At 33.7% G+C, this 6,022-nt stretch overlaps 1 long non-coding RNA gene across 1 annotated transcript; it reads left to right on the top strand.

Annotated features, from left to right (window-relative positions):
* Positions 1 to 2,443: 2,443 nt before the first annotated feature.
* On the top strand, positions 2,444 to 4,424 carry LOC123923445. The gene is made up of 3 exons (XR_006814402.1): positions 2,444 to 2,811; positions 3,652 to 3,788; positions 4,162 to 4,424. It is a non-coding gene; the product is annotated as an uncharacterized LOC123923445 (long non-coding RNA).
* The last annotated feature ends 1,598 nt before the right edge of the window (positions 4,425 to 6,022 follow it).

The raw sequence follows: 6,022 nt of genomic DNA, 5'->3' as shown, positions 1-6,022 counted from the left end.
ATAACGCCCTTTTGCAATGGCTGTATTGTACTTCAAACTTGTCAATTGTTTAGCTCCTCTGTTTCATTTCTCTACTCAGATGATTTATGTATAAAGATCACAGTTGACCCATTGCTTTCATTGCTAACTGCAGTAAATTTCATAATGAAACACAAATTAAATTTGAATAACAGTAATCAAATCAAATAATCTAATTTCAATATTCAATTTAAATTCCCAATTCAAAACAGAAAAACCCTAATCCCAATTCAATAATTTTCAGGTCTAGTCATGTCCAATTTAAAATACAACCCTAATCCAAAAATACATCTTTGTGGATAAAAATTGAAATACAATCCAGCTTCAATTACATAATTTGAACATACAATCCTTAATCCCCAATTCCATAAGTTACTGGATAAGAACTCCAATAATATTCAGTTCAAAATACAACCCTAATCCCAAATCAACATCAATTTTAAAAACAAACCTAAATTGAAATTGTTCGTTTTCTGGCTAAGTATAATTACCCAATTCAATAATTATTGTCGAACTAAAATTAAAAATCAACTTAATTTACCTGTGAAATTCCACGACGACGTTGAACCCTTGTTTCGAACCGGAGAAAGACGAACATTTTTGTATTTCCATACGACTCAAAATAAACCACAACCACAAATTTGCTAATCGAAGGGGAAGATGAACAATACCATCGATGGTAGGCGATTCAGGAGAAAGAAGAATACGACTGAGGAGATGGGGGAGAAAGACAAGTACAATGGAGTACGTGAATACGATGGGGTAGATGGACAGGGAAGGTTACGATGGATGAGATACGAAGAGTTCGATGGATGGAGGAGATGCAAGGATACGGTTGAGAATGAAGAAGACGATGGATTTGAGAATTTAGGGTTTTCAATTGCAAAATTAATTTGTTTAAATATTAAAACTTTCTTATTTTTTTGTAAATTTTAATCCAGTTTAATTGATAAATAAAACTTGTTTTAATTTGTGAACTAGAAAATTATTATTAAGTTTATAGGGGACTGTTGTGCAATAACTAAAAGTTTTAATAAAGGACTCACCATACACCCTCATTATACACTATTGCTGATGTGGCATGAGCTAGCATTCTATTGGACGGTTGACCATACTTCATAAAAGAAGTGATTTTGCTAACTTCACCCTAGAAGCTCCCAAATAATAATATATGAGATGAGATACTATAAATGCATGCACAAACCACTTTATTTACGCCTATCATCCACTTCTTGTTAAACAATAAACAACTACATTTGTTTTTATATAGGCTTTAGCATCATCTGATTTCTCATACAAGCGATGTGGGAATAATTAGTATACATGATTTGGAAACTTTAGTCACCACTTGCTCACTGTTTTGCCTTCAACAAATTTCCATTATTCCTCGGTCAACAATCAACTTATTCATAAATTTAAACATAAATTTGTACATTACATATGTCTTAGTTCAGCTAGCTATTTGCATTCCATATGAATAGCAACAACAACATGTAAGTTACAGCTGGAGTCATACACTTCCCTTTCCTAAGATTATGATATGCTTCATACTATAACACTTCCTTAGAATTTTGATCTGCAACAAGTAACTATAAATACTCTTTTATTTCTAAGTTATTAATAAGATTTGAAACTTTTACAAATTTTTTATGTTATTTACAATTGAATTAAAGAAGGACTTTTTCAAGTTATTGATTAGAATATGAACTTTTTTTTAAAATAATCGTGTCTTTTTTAGTCGGGGTCCATTTTTAATATTAGAGCAGGGTCTCCGATTTGATTGGACCGGCCCTGACAATTCATATACTTAAAAACATTCCACAAAATATTGCTCTCGTGCTATTTCTTTGTCAAAGACAATTCTTTGTGTTTCATTGGTTTTGTGAACTGGCATTGTTGTACCAGCACTGATATTGTTGTATCAGTGAGATTGATATTGTTGTATCAATTTTCGAGTGGTTTTCTAGAACCATTCAAGAAGGTGTTCCTTCTCCCATCATTACAGTGCAGTACTTGATCGGTTCTGTGTTGAACAGGGTTGTTTTATCCTGGGGACGACGCGGTTGGATTGTCTGCTTTGCACAATTCACTACTACAAAACTGAGTTTTAATAGCGCCCTTTTAATAGCGCTTATTTAGAAAGCGCTATTAAAACTTAAAACGGAGCCCTTATGATAGCGTTTTTATGAAAACCGCTATTAAAAGCTCCAAACAGCAAACCTTATTATAGCGCTTTGTGAAGAAACCGCTGTTAAAGCCCAAAACAAAAAGCATTATGATAGCACTTTTGAAAAAACGCTATTAAAGCTGTATACGCGCGTTTGAAATTAATTTAAATGGTGGTGGGTGGGTTTCGAACCCTTGACCCCTTGAACCTTTTTTTTTTTGACGAAAAACCCTTTTTCTTTAAAAAAATTAAAAATAAAAACAAAGATCAGATTTCAGTATACGCGGTGAAGGATTTTGTTTTCTCGCGATCAGTTGCTTTGCACTAAAATCAGTTGCTTTGCAAAAATCTTAACCCACGATCCTCAAATCCCTAATATTGGAAATCGAATTCCTTCAAAGTTCAAACCCTAAGGAATCCATAGAAACCGTTCATGTTCATCTTCCTCCAATCTAATTGCTTGAACCCAACTGTTAACCCTAATCTCCAAGAACCCAGAAATCACTGTGAGCCCAACCCATAACCCATAAATCCTCTTCTCTCCACCATATACCCAGCAATTCAATTTTTTGGAAGTCGTACTTGTTCATCGTGGTGCCGTCACAACTCAAACCGTGGTTATTAAGGTATGGTTATGTTATATGCTTACATTATAGATGTCTGAGAAAATTAAATTTGCAAAATTGATTTAAGTTAGAAGACCTGTTATTTTGCAAATTGATTTAAGTTAGAAAATTGATTTGCAAAATTGAAAATTAAATTTGCAAAATTGTTCATCGTCCTGTTATTTTGATACAGCACCGTGTTTACCTTGTTTACTTGTTACAATTGATTATTGTTTCAAATTAATTTGATCGCTACTGTTCCTCTTAATATGTCAAATTCCAAATTGTGAATATTGCTACGGTGCGTGCGTTTTATTGTTACTACTTTATTAATTGTTTCCTGCACCAGTATAATGAAAATAATGAATATTGCTTTGTTTACTATTATTATAATTATTATGGCTGAGTAGTTTAATTGAGTCCAAAAACAAGAGGACCATCGTTACTATAATATGTATTCGTCGGTGATGCGGAAGTAATGTGTATGCGTCGGTGATGCGGAATTGAAGGTGTTTGTGCAATCGTGCTGGTCTGCGTTTTTTTTGCTGTTGGGAAAGATCTGGTTTTCTGGTTTTTCCACTATGTTACAGTGATTAGTGTACTGGTTTTTCTAGGGGTGGTTTGCAATTTGTGTTTAAACTTCTAAAGCCTAAGCTATACCAACTAAGGCACGTGCAGCAGCATTCATAGTTCTCCTAAGATGAACCACACTAGTATATGATTGAAATTAGATGCCTTATAGTAGTAAATATATATATTCTAGAAGTTGGATTTAGACAACAAATCCAAACAGTAGCTAGGTATATAAAATGTAGTGTAATTCAATTCTGACTCAATTTTGTGTTACTTTTATATTTGAAGTATTTTTCTCGCCATAGACATTCTACATACTCTAAAGAGAAGCTAGATGAGGTGAAGGAGGAGTGGGCTACCCATATGGTTGAAGATGTTATCAATGATGCAAAGAGACTGCAAAAATAATAGTTGATCATTAATTGGTAAGTTGTATCCTATAAATATTTAATTATTCAAATATATTCTGACATGACTGTTGTGCTTGGTAGAAAATGTAGTTGGTATTCTTGAATTTACACATCCATTGTCAAATTTTAGAGTAATTGGGATAATCATAATGTCCCCAAGGTCATACTATTTTTCCTCTTGAAACTAGGATGAATTATGAGCATGCTGCCTAAGCGCGTTAGTGACATGACGCGAGATCCTGAGTTGCAATACTTTAGCAATGTTTTTATGCTACTTTGAGGCGTATGTTGAATTTGTGTGGTTTCTAAGAGAGAAAGACAAGTTATATGCTGCCAAATGATGTATTATCAAGCAAATGCCTAATTTCTTGTACATTTATATATACAGGTAGTTTGAGGGCTTCCTTTTTCGATGAAGTGGGCGGTTCTCATCAAGTGACAGGTCGCGGAAGAAAGTAGGGCTAGAGTTTGACTATCTTTTGTAGTGGTTTTTGTGTTTTGTACTAAAATTTGTCATTGATTTTCTCATTAGAAGCTATGGTCAAAGTTTGACAATATCTCTTTTGTAGTGGTTTTTGTGTTTGCACTATTCAATTCGGATTTGTCTTGTAGTCGGATTGATTTTATTTATGAAATGAATGTATTACAAGAGTTTTTATTTTATTAGAGCTTGTGTGGTACAACACTATTTTTTAAAAAAATTTGATAATATATATTTTGAAAGTATATATATTGGTGCTATATATTTTAAAAGTTCAAGAGCAAGTTGTCAAACAAAAAAAATGCAATTTATTGTTTAAAAAAAAGGGTCAGGATTAGTAAAAAAAAAAAAATATACAGATATACAATAGCGTTTTTTACACTGGCGCTATTAAATGTTAGTCCAGACAACGAATTATAATAGCGTTTTATAAACGCGGGCGCTATTATAGATTATATATAACAGCGCTTTTACAAAAAAGCGCTATCGAAACTTGTCTCCGAAAGCGTCTTTGGTCGCACGCAGGAAGATACAACATTCGCTTTTTGTAAAAACCGATATTAAAAGTACATATTTGACAGCGTTTTTAAACGCTATTATAGGCACCCAGACCTATAATAGCGGATTCAGTCATAGCGTTTTTAAGCGATGTTAAAAGTTAAAAAAAATGCTATTAAACACCTATTTTTGTAGTAGTGATTTCAGCAGTACCGCGAAACATCTTAAAGAGAGCGACCTAGTACGCGACTCAGCCAATAAAATCTTCAGTTCTAAATTTTTAGAAAATTATTTTTTCAATATCAAAAACAACAATTTTAAGACGTTTCCAAAACTGCTATGGATACTAGAGATGTTATTGGCAATTCGGTTGTTGGTGCAACTGAAAGACCGTTTAAGTTTGAAGAACTCCACTTCAAACGTTGGCAACAGAAAATGTTTTTCTTCTTAACCTTAAAAAAAGTTGTATACGTTTTAAGTGATGAGTGAAGGAAAATAGTGATTAAAAAGGGCAGCGGAATTTAAAATTTTCCTTTGTTGATCCTTACGAATGAGCATGATTCGTGTTAAGAACTTTTACCTCTTGTGAAGGATGAGATTTGATTCATAATCAAAATTGATCACGAGCGTTGAAGATGAACGGCAACGCCTCTAGCTAGTCCACACGAACAACAACCTTCAAGAAGAGTGCTAGCTCCAAGGATGAAGGTTTTTAGTGAGAGGTGGGAGGAATTAGGATTTAGGGTTTAACAAGAGAATTTGCTTCAAGTGATTTTCTCACCATCACAAGGGTTCTATTTATAGAATTCCTTGTCTTGTGCACCAAGACAAAAACACTTGTCATTGGGCCCAAATTACACTAAAGCCCTTTTCATTAAATAACCAAAGGGGCGCTTGCCCCATGTGTCATGTACACATGGACGCTCCCTCACCATACCAGATGGTGTACCGCTTATTTAATTCCCGTGATACCCTTATCACATCTCCATATTCCTCTGAGGTACACCGTACCTTATGGTGTTCCTTATCTCACACTAGGCTGTCCTTAGTCTCTATCTTCATAATTGTCTCTATGTTTTATTATTATCCCAATTCATAATAAAACTCGACTACGGATACTTTAAGAATAGTTAAATGGATTCAACTATTCTAGGGACTTTATCATTTTGGACATACAAACATAATAAAGAAATGCCTTTTATTTATTAATAATAAATTGATACAAGCATCAAAAGTATTGGCCTCTAGGGCTTACACCAACAATCTCCCA

The sequence above is a fragment of the Trifolium pratense genome, linkage group LG4 (genome assembly GCF_020283565.1).
Source record: "Trifolium pratense cultivar HEN17-A07 linkage group LG4, ARS_RC_1.1, whole genome shotgun sequence".
NCBI classification, from domain to species: Eukaryota; Viridiplantae; Streptophyta; class Magnoliopsida; order Fabales; family Fabaceae; genus Trifolium; species Trifolium pratense.
The sequence above is the reverse complement of the archived record's forward strand: the minus strand, read 5'-3'. Positions and strand labels throughout refer to the sequence as shown.